Source organism: Carassius auratus, chromosome 36 (assembly GCF_003368295.1).
Source record: "Carassius auratus strain Wakin chromosome 36, ASM336829v1, whole genome shotgun sequence".
NCBI lineage: Eukaryota > Metazoa > Chordata > Actinopteri > Cypriniformes > Cyprinidae > Carassius > Carassius auratus.
In genome coordinates, this window is record NC_039278.1 from 11,982,842 (window position 1) to 12,000,401 (window position 17,560).

Sequence of the window (17,560 nt, forward strand, 5' to 3'; positions counted from 1 at the left end):
GCTTAATATAAACGCTAAAAGCCTATGCATTATATGGAGGTAAGAGGAAAAAAAATGCCATTGAAACATTTGTTCTTTCCTGCTGTGACGGTTAGAGCTGAATTAACACGCGCACCCCTTTTGGACTGATCGCCAATGATTGGCTGTATTTGTCGTCTGACCCCATGAACCGAATCGTGGTGTCCATACCGTGATGATTCAGGACAAATACATATACCATTACGCCTCTAGAATAGGCTACATGCTTGGTGAATGAGCACTGTTTTTGCAAATTCAGTGACATACAGTAAGTGGCACAGAAATGACACACTTCAGCTATAAAGCAAAATTTCCAGAACAGCGGAAACAAAATTCAGCATATGAGTCAGACACACAAAAAAGACAAAATGGAAATCAGTTGTATCAAAATCTGACACCTGCTTAATGGAGGAAACAATCACTATGATTCACTTCTATGTCCTTTATATTTTCGAAGCGAGTTTTGCTGCCTCTAATTGCCTTGAGTTGACATTAATACTGAAGATATGACTCACTGGGGGTCTCACCCTCTCTCTGCTCATCTGCTTCCAGCTTTCTCAACTACACTTTTTAGGCCATTGCAAGGGCTCTACAAGGTACAATCTTAGATTTGTTTAAATGGGCAATTCATCGCATGACTAAGTTGCCTCTTCATCAGCCAATAAATTACAGAGATGAAAAATGACAGCAGCCCATTAATGACAGACATTGTCATGATGAGCATTATAGGGCTGGTTGTATCTTAAACTATTGGGCATTAAAATTAAACAAAGCTTAAAGGGACAATTCACTCTGTCACCATTTTTCATCTTTCTTTGGTTGACAGAAATGACATAACGAATTGCTTGCTCTTTTCCATGCAATTACAATGAATGAGGACTCAAATTACATGATATCACCACAGAAGTACCTTAAAAGTGGTTAATACAATTCATGCACTATACTCCAAGTGCAATATTTGTTTCCCTTCAGATTTAAAGTAATAATTTACCAAAACAAAATTTACTCAAGGCTCAAGCCATCCAAGATGTAGATGAATTTGTTTCTTCATTAGAACCGTTTTCGCTTGATACTTGATCTGTGCATATTTCTCCCCTGATTCAGATGAGATGACTGTATCACTGGAGAATTCAACAGTTAGAGCATTTACATTTTAACCAGAAGAAACAGTTTTAAAAGGTCAAATTTCTTAATGAATTTATTACAAACTGGTAATGAGTATATTTGACAGATTTGGGTTAGGTGTTACAGAGAGCTGTTTGTGTGCGTATATCTCAATAAGATTGAACAAATTAAGAAATATTTAGGCTTGAAAACTCATCGTGGCCATGGGAGATTCTCTTTCATTACTAGAGAAACAACCCCTCTTCAAGCCCCAGGGAGTTGTGTGCATGTGTGGAACCTTCAGGAGGAACCTAATTGTTTGCAAATGGTTTAGTCAAGCAATGATGAAAAAGCGCTATGGGGCTAAATGTGTTCATGTGAGTAAATGTTCAACATATAACAGGCAGACTGAAAAAACAAACAGAGAACGGGACAAATCAACAATCCAGCTCATTTACTGAAGCCTGACTGTTCAATGGGAGGGATCTATCAGACATCTCCTCTTGCTGGCGTCTGTTGTGCCAACCATTTATTTAGCTTCAGGTTTAGGGCTTTGTGTGTTTTTCTCGGGGGAAATATCAAGGTTGGGTTAGGGTGATAATGGTTAAATGTTTCGCTCACCTAGTTCCGTTGTCATTGGATCAAGACATCTTCCGTAACGACACAGCATGTGGTTGAAATTAGACCCCAAATGCAAGGAAAACCTGGTTCTATGTGAAATCTTGAAATGCTTAATTTCTGGTCATAGATATCAGACTGATCTTAGAAAAATACTAACAATTAACATTCTTTCTAGACTTTCTTTTTCAACATTTAACCCAATGTTAAACAATAGGGTGAAAAAGTTTGAGGTCACTGTCCATATTTAATGACATACTGGTTTTATTTGACAGCATTGCCATTTATTTCGCTGAGGAATCGGACAGAAAGATGTATAGGTTTCTAGCAGTGTCAGTGTTTAAAATGAGGAGGAACAGATGAAAAAAGCAGAGAGAGGGAGGAGAAAGAGATAATATGAAGTTTGCTCTCTCATGCTTGCACTGACAGTGTCAACATGAGTCTTGCATTTGCTTTTTTGAAGAAAGTCACGAAGTCACATTTTTCAATAGTGCTGAGCGTCAGAACAAACACTATCTATTGTGAGCCTTAGAAACAACTTAAACCAACCGTTAAATTGTAGTTTTCATAAGAAATACATACAAAAACATTATCATGATTAATGGTTTAGAGTTTAAGGGAACAGTGCATAGAGATAAACCTCATTTCTTTCTTGTCCTGCATGCATGCATAAGTGTTAAAATTCACTCGGGGCAAATCTTGTGGATAGCTGGGTTGTGTAAAGCCCGAGGGAAGCTAAAGAGGAGGTCTGTGTAATTTGAAAAAAAGCAACGGTTGAAACCCAGAATGAATGCCAGCAACGACTTGAAGGGAAGTAATATTTGACTTGCCCTCTGGAGTTACACACATGCAATATGAACAAACAGAGGGCACAGTACACACCTCAGCCAAGTTTAAATAGGTCATATGATGCAATTTAAAATGTTCCTTTCTCTTTAGAGTGTTACAAGCTCTTGGTGCATAAAGAAGATCTGTGAAGTTGCAAAGACTAAAGTCTCAAATTCAAAGAGCTATCCTTTATAAAAGTTAGGACTTGTGCACACCCCCCTGAAATGCCTCGTTTAAACACACCCCTACATATCTACGTCATTGTGTGGGAAGATTTGCGTAACTGCCACCCAACTGTTCACGCAAAGAAAGAAGGTGTACCTTTTATTCTCACTGTTGCCGCCTGTGTGTTTCATTGTGAAAACAAAACTACTTTGGTCTTCCAAAAGAGTACGATATCCGCTTCGTCATACCTAGAGCTGATCCGAGCTGGTCGCTGAGGAAATACTTCAACTTTACGCTGTGGATCGCCAGATCGGCTTTCACCGTGAACGAAGCGGAATCCGCCGGCCGATCCTTCGTCGAATTCACTGGCCGTTCCTCACTCTAGCCCCCGGCCTAGTATGGTGAGGGGCATAACATTTCAGTCATACCCACATTTTGCCAATCACAATGCAATGGATAGCTGGCCAATCAGAGAACACCTCACTTTCAGACTAATAAGCTTTTTTAAAAATGAATGAAAATAATGTGTTTTTTTAACCTTAAACCACATAAACACATTTCATTACACCAAATACACAAAATAATGTCCTTTTTACCATCATATGACCTCTTTAAGCACTAAAACTCATGGTCTCTACATATTTACAGATCTTGCCCACCTAATTACATTTGCACATTTGTCAATCAGTCCCAGTGAAAGGCTACAGAAGTGTGTTACATTAATAACAATCACTAGCAGTCTTATCAAACTCACTACAGCTTTCACCAGCTTAATGAGCAAAGGACTGCTTAGCAAGACCTGCAAAACAATACCACCAGGTCCGACAGCAGTGGCCGAAAACTGCACCCTCAGTGTTATTCTGATAACTAATGCCCTTTTAATATTTCTGATGTGTGGTTTGCACTCAAGCACTATATATTGCTATGTGTGAAGAGCAGAAGCAGACTGGATGCTGTGAGGTGCATTTCTAGAAAATCTGGTTGTAATTCTCATGGGGACTTTTTGATTTATAAGTTTATTTTTTTATGATAAAAAAAGACAAAATAAAATAATAATAAACACTCCTGGATGGTATCCTCTCTTTATGTCTGCTGTATTTGGCAATTCAATTACAAGCAACTGTGCATTTTTACTTGTTTGGAAAAGATTCACCAAATGATCTTGTGTCCCAGAGGAAAAGAAGAGAGGAAACGGACAGAGAGAGAGAAAGAAAATGGGGGGGGGGGGGTGGATTTGCAATGCTTGAAAGTGTGCCAGGCTTGGACCTGTATCTGTATATTGCTGTGCATACGGACGCCAACAAAAACCTGATCGAAGATCAGATAAAACAGTGCATGATGGCCAAGTGTTGCCTTTGCTGGAAGAGCTTTGTATGCAAGGAGGCCAACATTGGGAATTTAATCTCTACTGATTATTACAGGACTACAGTCATCAAGCCCACACACACACTCACACTTCAGTATGAATCTTTAACTTGAATTATGATCAGCTAGGACTTAATCTTGGCTGAACATTGCCTAAATTAATGGTTTTGAATGAGGAGAAAAGAAACATTAGAGTTGAGTATGTTTAGGATTTGAACACTGTAATGTTCTCTAATCTGAATTAGGCTACTACTACATTTAGATAGTAGAATATCATAGTAGAATCTTTGAACAAATGCATTGGTGGGCTTCTAAAAGCTTGAAAAAAAATTAATTTAAAACAAACACTATCATTCAAAAGTTGATCTAAGGAAAATGTTCATAATGTTATGAATGTTATGAAAGATTTCTATTTCAAATAAACGCTGTTCCTTATAACTTTCTATGCGTCAAATAATCCTAAAAATTGTATCATGGTTTCCATAAAAATATTAAGCTTTAAAAATATCAAGTTTTCATCAATGATATAAATAATAATAAGAAGAAATGTTTCTTAAGCTGTAATTGAGTCTATATGCAAATCTGCGACAATAGATGCTTTTAAGAGCTCTCCAAAAATGGGTCAATTTAAATAATATACAAAAAACTACAATAAAATGTTATTAATAATAATAACAATAAATCTGTCGAAGCCACATAAAGTATAATGCTTAAAAATGTTACCTGGTTTTCTTAAATTACACAAATATATGTAACTCTCTGTCTCTCTATTAGTTTATTGTTCTCTTTTTCCATTTTTTCTCCGTTATTTTCTTGTGTTTTTCATTTTCCTGCCATAGAATATCTGAGGGCATTAGCATAACTTGGAATCACGCTGCTTTCTGCACGATTACGCACACGCACAAACCTACAATTTTTCTCACTCCCTTGGACAAGAGCCTCCAATTGTGACAGGACTATGAAGACATCACGCACAGCAAATTGGTGGAAAAAGTCCCCTTATGTCACTCAGCGCACAGAGGAAAAGCTGTTGTAGAGTTCTTGCATGTTGTCTGGCAAAACACCCAGAGGTATCTCAAGCATGCCCAGCCGTTGTATCCTCTTTCACACACACACATACACACTACGGGACATTTGGAAAGTTCCAGAGGTATACAAACATCAATGCTAGCTCTACTACAAATTTAGAACACACTTCATTTGGGAAGCTTCTCTCTCCTTTTCTTTGTTCTAGACATAAAATGCCAAAGTTTTGAGAGTCTAGTAGTGGTACATGGCCCATGATACTGTCACAGCCTGACAAATATAACCATGCATGGTCCGTTTCATCTGACATCCATTCATCTTATCATATCGAGAAAAGGTTCACGCTTGTCACACTTAAGCATGACTTTTTGAAAGTCATCCCTGGGGGTCTGTTTGCCATTTTGTGCTGCAAAGCTCTGAAAACGAGTGTGTATAGACGAGGTCCGCTGATTGCGCATGGCGTGCTGTGATGGAGTGGGGTGTTCGCTGCCAAGGCTGCGGTTTTGGACAGCCAGCGAGAGAGAAAGAGCCCCTTTTTTCATTCTCGATGAAGGAGAAAAGAAGGGGGGAGGGAGAGATATATTCATTATAGACTCATTCATCATCATAGGTATTTTAGCTGTACCTTCAATATTTCTTTGTCCATTTTATACGTTCCTCTTTTTCTTTCTCAATCTTGCTGACTCTGTTCTCCATCTAAATCTTACAAACAGTGACCCCAGACCAGTATCCAGTTTTCAGGCTGACTCTGGATCAGTACTGCTAGTTCTAAAGGCGCTTGTCCACCACCTGTTCCCAAAACACATCAGAAGATCAGCAGTTTATACATTTAGAACAGGCTTCTTATGGCTATACACACACACACACACTTGCATTTGTGGTTTTTACAGGGATTGTTTTTATACTGTACAAACTGTATTTTCTATCGCCCTACACCTAAACCTATCCTTTAGAGAAAACTACAAAAACAAAAACAAAACCAAATCTACGATTAATATTTGTATGTGGGTTATTTCATCATAAAAATGCACACTGTCTATAGATATGCACGTATTCACAAGCCATTTACTGAGTCATAGTTTTCTAATCATGCCGAAGTATTCCTGGGTAAATTAATCTTTTCAAAATCTCACACACAGTGAGGCCACATGACTCACTGCATTCAATTCAATGTCACCAATAACACAAAGACGCTCTTTGCTACATGTTAGTCAGCGACCTATTTTATTATTTTTTTTTTTCAATAAAAATCATTGCAACTATTAAACACACAATATTCAGGACACAAGTTTTCCCCCATTAAAGCTCAAGTTTGTCATCCAGCCTTGTCTTTTCCGCTCACCCTCTCACGGTTCACCATTCTCACATGCCACAGACATTCAGACTTGCCAGCAGCTATGAACATTACCATCACAAATGCTGCAGACACACCATTTTCCAACCAAGAGGATAATTTCACAAAGTATCCACAAGAAAGAGAAGATTGCAGGTCTTAGAGAGAGCTGATACCCCTATATAATTCAGTTATTGTGAATGAAATCATGTCTGTTTCAGGATATAGTGATATTTTATGCGCATATCTGACAAATCAGCCCCGCACTTGCACGTACACAGCAGATATTAGACATGCCTAGGGGCTGCCTCACTTTAACTTGACACATGACATATGACACTTGGCATTAACACACGACCTTTGGCTCCCTAGTGTTTGACTTTAGTGGTCATGTCAGTGTCTGGGAGATGATCTATGATCCCAATTAGTGTGTGTCATCAATAATCACAGACGGCTCCATGCAAAGTGATTACGACCGCAATGGTTGCAAGAGTCCTTGGTTTAACCATACATGCTCTATCTGGAGCAGCCCTCAAAGTTTCCATAGGCGAAAACTCTACCAAATGGTCTGCCAAGACATGTGCATGTGTTTGTGGGTGTGTGTCAGCAACAGGGTTGAGAACTATTTTTAAAAGATACTGGAACCGAATGATCTTCTTCTTGGATTTTGAACATCTGCACTCTAGCATTGGTGCATTCAGTGTAGTCTTATTAACAAACAAATGACTCTTACGATTCTGATCTTTTTTAATTAATCAGATGAATTGGTTTAAATCGTTCTAATGTGTCTTACTGAATCAGTCAGAGTGGTTCTTCACAGCTCGTTATTTTGTCAGGCCAAATTGAACCATTTTAACTGCTTTTATCCTTTTTAACCCAAAAATAAAAATGCTGCTATCAACTACTCACACTTATGTCTTTTCTTTCTTCTGTGGAACAAAAATGGTGATTTTTAATTTTTTTTTGGATGCACTCTTCAAAGCTTAACTGGATTAAAAAAAAAAACTTTATAAATAAAAGTCTTGTTGTAATAAATGTCAGTTTAATAAAATAATAATAATAATTCTGATAGAAAATACTTCAAGAACCATCAGAATTGAAACCAGAATTGTTAAATTCCTTATAATTCTCATCCCTACTCCACAAAAAACCCCTGACATTCTGTCTCTTTTTAAACATCAAAGACTATGAGCCAATAAGAGACTACAGTAAAAGCACATTAACCCAGTTAATCCTATAACTCAGCTTAGCATGACACCATTTAATTAATCAAACAGCTCAGAATCAAGCTAGTTAAACCCAAAAAGAGCTCCTTATGGTTCAAGAATCCGCAAAGCAGGCGACCAAGCCTTTCTAAAAGCCCTTTCCTTGTTTGGTGACACATGCGGCTCCACTTTGAAGACTAATTGCTTGGGAAGAAAAAGTGCACTCTGTCTTGTCTATGTTCAGATTGATTCTAATGGATATATAATAGCATGCACGATCTGTCTTTAAGGAAGATTAGAGCTTCATGGCAACTTGTCGTTAATTTGTTGCATGCTTGTCTGTGTGTGTGTGTTTTAAATACAGCAGTTTGGAAAGCTAGAATGTAGAACAAAGATGATCAGTGAACCAGAGACTGGCAACCAAATGATTTGACCAAAAGGGATTATGGACGGTTGAAAAAAATCAAAGAAGAAACCTTTCCCTTTTCATTCTCTCTCTAGGTGTTTTTCACTGTCATCACCTTTCATTATTCTACCATCTCTCTGGCATTTCTCTTTTTCTCACTCCTTCAGAGGATGGACAGAAGCACCTGTGTTTGACTGACAGCTCCTCAGAATAGCGTCTGGTTTGTTTGGCTCCCTGCCTCTGTCTTACACGATGGGGGACGTGGGGGGTGGGGGGGGTGTCGCAACATACCGCAATCTGATATCGTTGACACTTAAACAATGAAAGGAGCTGTGAATCAAATGTGTTCTTTTATAAAACACCACTGTCTTCCCACGGACGCACGTCATGCTTTACGTCACTGAAAAGAAAAAAAATGATGAGCAATCTTTTTCAGTATAAATTTAGCTGCAATTAACAAAGACATTGGTTTATGCTACAGAATCAAGCATTACTGTGAATGCAGAGGGATGGAAGACATACATTTACTGCAGTAAAAGAACATTATATTTGCTTAACATGAATTGGATTTTTCACACGTTCATGGCTTTTTGTACTTGTAGGGGTCAAAATATGATAATGGCCACACTGTAAACCCTGATAAGTTCACAGAACTCAAAAAATATTTTGTAACAGATTACACAAAAACATTTAAGTGATGTTTTTAAATGTTTTAAGTTTACATAAACTTAAAAAATTTAATTCCAGTTGCCTTAAATTATCTCAGAGTTATCTTAAATAATTATATTTCTGAACTTATAATTAGGGAGTAATTCACTCATAATTTTATCTATTTTTCAACTCCTATAATGTGGGAAATACACTCAAAATTAGGCTTTTGCTGTCCATCCTCAGTCTAACCACAGGCTCTACTCTTCACCACAACGGTAACACTACAAATCCAACATAACATAAACCTTTGTAAAATCTAATATAACACAACATTTATGTATTAACTTATGTCCCTCTATGTTAATCTTGTGTAAAAACACACAAAATAACACTTAATTTCTAAATTTATTTTCCTTGTTTTCTGATGCAAAGCATGCTGGGAACTAGAAAACACAATAATTTTAAGTTCACCTCACTACAACAAATTTTTGAGTTAACAGAACTTATTTAAATTAAGTCCAATGAACTTTCGTTATTATTTGAGTGCAATTAACTAATTTCATTTGATTAATTTCACTGTTCGATTTTACAGTGCACTAATCTGAAATAAAAGCGATATGGTTCAGTTAAGATGAGGTTTATCGTCCATTACTAGCTATAGCCTAAATGAGGCATAGCTTTCAAACCAAGCAGTTTTCCGTTGGTCAACATAGCAAATTCACGTGACCAACTTGAGTGCAATGTGAAATATGTTTGGGGAAATCTTACATTCTTTATTGTGAAAGATTCCTATTTAAATGATTGGATTTCACACAAGAAAATCGGCTGAACATCCATCATAAAACAGAAATTAAGAGAAGACGACACAGCATGAAGCTACTATTACCGCACTAAATCATGTCAGATGAGAAGACAGGCATAAATACTCTAAAAAAGTTAGTTCCAGTGTGGGAGTTTTTTGGATTCGCCTCCCTTTACTCATATGTAGAGTTTGATTAATTTGCCAAAAAAAGAGAGAACATAAAATAAAATTAAGCATTAGTTTGATAGCATTATTAATTATTATTTATTTCTAAGATATTGCTATATTATTGCTATCTTTTGGGCAGGATAATCATGTAGAAAATTAGAAATTGAAAAAAGACCAGCAACTATTTGATTTACCTGTTGATTTAATGATGGCATCAAGTCGGTCACTCAAACAATGTGTTTTGCGTGACGTAGCCTCATAAAATGCTGAACAGAATTCAGCATTACACAAGCAAGTGTGCTTTTTTCCCTGAATACTTCAGAATCATAAACAAAAATGTTAATATTGTGAATAAAATTTTTGACACAATACTGCTAATATTGTGTGTTTTGCCAACGAAAATAGTTCCAAACAAAATTGCTCTTACAATGGTAAAAACACCTCAGGAAATCTATAAGGTAGCAAATATCACCCTTAATGAAAAAGTTTATATCTGTCACTTCTGTGAAGGAACCACTGCACACAATATGAAGAATATGAAAGGTTTTGGGAATCAGGAACCAGTCACACAAAACACTCTCAGGAAAAAAAACTGTCTAATTATCATTATCAACAATATGCCAGAAACTGAAGTATCATTTTTTGTCAATATTGCACACCTACAACATTATCATATGACAGCCCAGCTTTACACATCAACACCTGTTTGCTGATGCTTGGCCCATCCATAAGGATTAAGCATAACAGATAATGTTATTTCTAAACACCAATTACTGACAAACTAAAATTGAAAATGTATGACTGTGAATCAAACATTGTTCTGGGAGTGTACTACCTTCCATTCTGCATATCTAACAATCCCAGAATATTCAGAAAAACTAAACACATAGGTGCAAACAGGCTGTTATTGAAGAATGGGGCATGTGCAAAATCCATCATACTTGCAATTCTACAAATTTCTAGCATTTAAAATCAATTTAATGAACCAGCAGCAACAGCTTGTTTGAAATCAAGGGTCAAAGAGAGGTTAGAAAATGTTCATGAAAAAAAAAAAACTTTAGCAGTAGAAAAAAAAATTGAGTCATGTAAAATTAAAGAATAATAATAATAATAATAATAATAATAATAATAATAATAAAAGTTATACTTATGACCTTTAGTTTATTGATGCTATAATATACTTTGTGTTTACATATGGGGTATTAAAGAGGGCCATTATGAATCACTGGTGACCCGAATGCCGTCTGGGTGATGAACTCAGATCTCCTGGAGCCCTGCATGCTGAGCTTTGATTGGCTGTGACTGTGAGAGCAGGAAATAGAGCAAGCAGCAGGAGGGAGGTAAGATTGTGCTTAGGAGGCAACCAAAAAAAAAAAAAAAAAAAAATCAATGGCCACATTCACAGCCTGCAGTGTGCATGAAGGTAGACTGAGAGTTTTGTGTCCTTGTCACCTCTCAACATGCCTTCTCCTATCTACACATTCACCTCATAATCACTATTCTCTAAGTACGGCTAGACTCTTCATTCACTGGCTACTGTCTCTGTATTTATCTTCAGGCCACAGCGTGCTCTCTATCCTGAAAGAGCCAGAGAGAAATAAAAGATAAAGTACAACAGACGGCAGAGAAATAAGACAGGAATTTTGTGTAGTGAATGCATAAGGCTCACAGAGAAGACCACTCCGACCTTCATGACTGTGTGTCAAAGTAAAGCAATCTTTAAAAATATTGGATAATTCGACCTTTTTATGACAAGGCAAAGTAGAAAAACTTTGCGACGTGACTCCCAAAAAATATATATTTACAAATACATTATTCATGATATTTGAGGTAAAATATGCTTATTTGCAGAAATATTTGTTAAACTTCATTTCAAAATAATTCATTTAAAAGGTTACTCCACCCTAAAATGAAAATGTTGCCATTAATCACTTACCCCCATGTCGTTCCTAGCCCAAAAAAGCTTTGTTCATCTTCGGAACACATTGTAAGATATTTTGCATGAAAACCAGGAGGCTTGAAACTGTCCCATTGACTGACAAGTAAAATACACTGTTAACGTCCAAATAAATATGAAAGACATCTTCAGAGAAATCCATCTGCCATCATTATGAAATGACGACAATACTTTTTGTACATGAAGAAAAACAAAAACAATGACTTTTTTCAACATTTGTCTCCTCTGTGTCATTTTGGAGAATATCCACTGAAGGCAAACTGCATATGCTCTTTTGTATAAGGCGTGACACAAGGATACATCTTCTATGTGAATTTATGCTTTGATTTGAACAAAAACAACACATCTGTGCAGCACGGAAGAGCATACACTGCTTGCGTTCAGCTCATAATCTCCAAAATGGTGCTATGGTGATGTGGAGAGACACAGAGGAGACAGATTGTTGAATAAAGTCGTTTTTTTTTTTCTTCATGTACAAAAAAGTATTCTCATCGCTTCATAACGTTACGGTTGAACCACTGATGGCAGATGGATTTCTCTGATGATTTCTTTCATACTTTTCTGAACTTTGACAGTGTAACTTGGCAGTCTATGGGACAGTCACAAGCCTCCCGGGTTTTCATCCAAAATATCTCAAATTGTGTTCTGAAGGCGAATGAAGCTTTTAGGGTTTGGAACGACATGACAAAATTTTCATTTTGGGGTGGAGTGTCCCTTTAAGATACACTTGCATGTATTAAAAAATAAAAGTAAAAATAAAAACAAATGAACTTGGTTGTCTTTTTTAATTTTATTTATCATGCACACTTAAGGTCAAATGCTAGTTGACTACAGAGCACGTGACAGGAAACCCCCCTCTGTGCGTGTGCAGGATATCACAGGGTGGCACGTTAAATCTGTCTCTGATGCATGCCGTTGCCACGAGCCTTCACACATGAGTGCCATAAACAATGACAACAGCAAGTACTCGTGAAGTGCATCATCATGATTTACAGTCCTATCCAGATGCACAACAGAGATAAGCTGTCTCAACACTAGACAATAACAAAACATACTGCCTATTTCCTGTCTCAGAACGCAGAATTACAGGCAACAAGGACAGTGACCCCAAACTTCAAGGATCTTGCAACAAAGGCAAAGTTCATAAATATGAATGTAGCGGCATAAATTCCTATACTATGCAGCTCTGGACTATAAGCTGGCCTGCCCCACTAGCACTGTAGACCAATAAAACAACAGCAGAGGTTAAAAATAAAGCAAGAGGCATGTCCCACAGCTGTGAGATACTTTAAGATTTGTGTGCTGTCAGTCTGCTTAAATCTCAACAGCTGAGATGACAAGAGGTTGTGGATTTCTTTAGCTCTTAGCATTTAGCCTGGTCTGTTAATCATATGGATTGCATTCAAGACACATTTGCTCACAATACAGCCATAAAACAAAGACATTCTCACCAAAGCAAGATGAAAAGCAAGCAGCACAAAAACTTTCAAATTCAGCACAAGAATGACAGGTGATGTATGACAGCATATGGAACACACAAAACCAGAATCCTAACAGTGTGTAAAATGTACTTACCACTTCTCTTTGGCACTCGGTTTCTGAGGAGAGTTTAAAAGTCGTTACACCTTCATGGAATAATCACTTCTGAATAGCAGGCCTCAGTAAAACCTCTCAGCCTTTCCTTAACTTGAAAATATGCACATTTGAGTGCAGAGAGCAGGCCAAATGGGATAAGCAAGAGAAAGACAAATGTTTGGAGCTAATCGTTATGCCAGAAAGCGAATTCACTCTTTCACTCCACAACCTGTGGCAAAGCCATTAAAAACAAGAGCTGATCAAATGGAGGAACAAGCAGTGAAGACAGACAGAGAGAAATAGTCTAAAACGAATACATGCATTGCTGAGAGGTGGCAAGTCTGCTTCCTCAGACTAAAATTGCTTCCCAGCACCCTCCACCCACTAAACTCTCTCCCACCGTCTCCCCATCATGAGTCATCAATCTCTCTGCCAATCACAGCTCAGCAGTCCAGCTGATTAAAACACCTCTCAGCTGAAAAAAGGTAAAATAAATAAATAAAAAAGACCAAAAGTGTAATGCATTATTCAGTGTCCTACACACAACCTACGAAGCTCGCCATTCTGTACCAAGTAATGTCACCAGCAATATCTCCCAAATATTGCTAAAAAAATCTATCTATCTATCAATCAATCAATCAATCAATCAATCAATCTATCTATCTATCTATCTATCTATCTATCTATCTATCTATCTATCTATCTATCTATCTATCTATCTATCTATAGTAAGGTTATAGTTATTATAGGTTATAGGTATTATAGCATACAATAATGGAGTAATAACAGTTGAAAATTCAGCCTTACCGCCAGGGGAATGAACACTTCATTTTAAAATGATTATTATTATCGTAAAGGTATTTCACATTATCACAGTTTTTACTGCATTTTTGATCAAATAAATGCATCCTTGACAAGCATAAAAGATTACTTTCAATCTCTTTCAATTTCCGACTCGAGTCTTTTGAAGAGTAATATATTGTAAATAGAATTCAAGTAACATTAAATCACATCGAGTCTAGTGGCTCACAAAGGATGAACTGACATTTTTGGGAGAAACATTCCCATAAACCCAATTTTTCGCACCCCATCTTGCTTGCTTTTTCCACAGTACATAGGCACATAATACGACCACGTAAGCAACATTCATTATCTCTTAAGGTGGAGACTATGCCAAGACTTAGAGTGGTAAAAATTCCATGGCTGCTTGCACGACTCTTTAATGTAATTATATGTTAGCTCGGCACCAGGCAACCTGCTCTGAATGCCTTTGTGAATGGAAGCTTTTTAAGTGCAATTTAAGTGTGGTTGGTCATACGATGTGAGATAGAGCACCTCGACAATCAGCTGTTGTCTTCTGACTTATGCAGTTACACAAATTTGCATTCCGCTTATTACTTGGTGTTTTTTTATGCTCAAAATATGATGTTTTTTATATTGTGAGTGCCTGTATTTCAATCAAAGATGCAGTTAAGGAGTCTGTAATGACACCTGAAAATAAATCTTGACTGTCCTATTAAAATAGTAAAGTTAAGGGAAGAGAAAGTCTTTCCCTGCGTGTTCCAGTGAACACGTAAAATCTCACATCATCACTAATTGAAGTTATCAATCATAGGGACGTCCCAAGAGAGAAGGGTTGTGGGGATTTGAGAGAAAAACAGACAGAGAACTGTTTCCACATTTAATGAACGAAACAGCTTGACCTGCCAGTTAACAAATGCACTCTATTCTTGTTTAAGTGGGAAAATAATGTGACCCATAATAGACATCTTTGACTAAGCACAGAGTGCGGAAAACCTCAAAATATTCTGAAGAGGGCAAAGACAAAGGATGAGAGAGCTCCATGAATAAAAAGGCATTAAGAAATGCGTAATGAAATCTGAGAGCGAGAAGGAAAAGTAATTGACGACAGGACCTTTTTGGACTATTTGGACTGGTACTGGATAGTTAGACACTCCGACACTATTTGCATATAAGACAATGTTTACTGCACTTTGTTTTTCTTCTTGTTATTTCCCTACAGCAGCTAATGAAAAGGAAGTCCCGCACATTCACAGAAAACAGCTTACTTCCACGTCGAAAAATAAGGTAGACCTCCAAAAATATGCAATTTAATAATTACAAGAAAGAAAAAAAAACATCTTAAACCAGATGTTTTATTTTTATAATACTTGGTTTTAAAGGATTTTGAGAGGGGGTAAGAAGCCATGAGGCCAGTTAGCCAATCAGTTAAACCAGGTAAAGCCAGTTTGACTACATTTACGCAGGCTGGCTTGACTAGGTTTTGTTTTTGTAAGCAAGAATACCAGGGTTTTTATTTATTTATTTGTATTTTTATTCCTATAGATCTCTTGAGAAGTGATGAGCAATAGCTGGTCTAAGCACAGGCTAGTGTGGGAGGGAGATCTTTCACTGCCTGCTTCTCATTATAGGGACTTCTGCAGATCAGAGTTTGTTCTTGTAGAGTGAAGAGAAAGAAAGGAAATGATTATATACAAACAAATTAAATAATATAAACAATTTGTTATGAAGATGAATATTATGAAAATTATTATAATTAAGATGAATTACAAAAGCATAAGTACGGTTATAAGATGAATGTTTTACTTTTTTTAACACACAAATAAGAAATGTAATGATACTTTTAAATATGAAACCAAAAGACCAGTCGCTAACAGCAAAGGACAGTTTAAATTAGTAGCCTAAGTAATTTAGTCATTCATTCAAATGATTCACTTGGTTAATGTTAACCAGAATTCTTGTGCGAAATGTTTTGGTGGAAAATTACTTTTGCCTTATATGTGTTACAAAGTGTGAACTTTATGTCTTCTTCACTCACATTGAAGAACTTCCAAGCCAATATTTACATGTGGATGTGAGCGTAGCTGTTACATCACAACTGACCGGCTCGGAACCAGTGTTACACCGAATTCTGTCCCCGAATTTCCGGTCCTTGGTCAATTGAGTTACGCATCTCTAATTAATAATATAACGACAATGATGGAATCTATAATGTTTAGCAATTTCATAAAAATGCAACTGAGATGCAATGACTTGTAGGGTTGGGAAGATAAATGATGCCGTCATCTATTGCCAATGGCTGACAGACATTACCTCATCGTGATTCCACCGTGACCTCATGAACATATAAAATTAGGTTTCCAAGAGCACTCTCTACTTAAAACCAACAGGAGAGATATCAGACAAAGGACGGGAGAGATGTGATGCAAGACCTCTCCTGGAAAGCACAGCATCAGCATATTGAGGGAACTGACAGTGTTCAACGTGGAGGAATGTCTTAAACGATAACAGACTCTTTGAGCAATACAAAGATAAATCTTGATGTTTACATCCCAAAAGACATGACCATTTTTGGACCCTTTGTTATTTTGTAATGCATTCTGGGAATTGCTACTTTTCCTTTTTTTAACTCTTTGTGGTACTAACTTTGCTAAGAGCAGCTCACATGTACAGAAACCTTGTAAATGATTACTTATTTGCATGATGTGGGTTTAGAGACATATAAACAAAACAAATAAACCAAGACCACATCAGACCCACCGAATGTTTGAAGGGAAGATCTTAATATAGAACCAAGGATGATTGATGGTTGATAGATGGAAACTGTGCCACGCAAGCTTTATTGGGTTTTTCTACTCTATTTTAAAAGCATTCTTTGGTTAGTAGGTGTAAACACAAAATGCTTGTTTATCTTATCAGCATTGCCATTTGTAGAACAGCCAAACAATAGCCTATAAAACCATCTCCAATGATACAAAACAGGTTTCCTGCTGTAATTAAAGACCTATTGCCTTGAAAGCGACCCAGACAATAGACCAGTCAAGTAATCCTGACCACAGAATTGAGTAGGTGTGGTAAATTCCTTTCAGAATCTATTATGGCTGGCAGGATTCCCTGTTACAGAGCTCTTGAATGTGACATATGATGCTCACACTCTCACAAATAAAACAGAATCCAATCAGGGATACCTCATCCTGTGATGCACTGACAAAATCAATCGGCAAATATTACCTCTATTGACAAGCGCAGAAGAGGCCCTGGTCTGTTGGTCGAAGCACTACCCTGCACACACAGGTAGGCACACATATCCTTACTGACCAAAAACAGCAAAAACTTACTATTTCCCCTCTGGGAAGACCTGGGCTGGCTTGATGAATATTACATTTTGGTAATATTGCATCATTTGCATTAAACAGTAACATAAAAGGGGAAAAGCCTATTAGAGAAATAACTTAATATATTATGGGTGGAATAAATGACTTTATGATTCTCAGTATGTGCACTTTCACTAAACTCTCTAAGAACAGTTTTTGGAAAC

General features: G+C 37.0%; 1 protein-coding gene across 1 annotated transcript in view; it reads right to left on the bottom strand.

The window, feature by feature from the left end:
- The window catches only part of LOC113055258 (prickle-like protein 2), a 41,298-nt gene extending 27,739 nt beyond the window's left edge, over positions 1 to 13,559 (bottom strand). The window contains exon 1 of the mRNA XM_026221415.1: positions 13,222 to 13,559. The gene's annotated coding sequence lies outside the window, so the exon portion shown is untranslated. The remainder of the gene's footprint in view (positions 1 to 13,221) is intronic.
- Between the last annotated feature and the right edge of the window lie 4,001 nt (positions 13,560 to 17,560).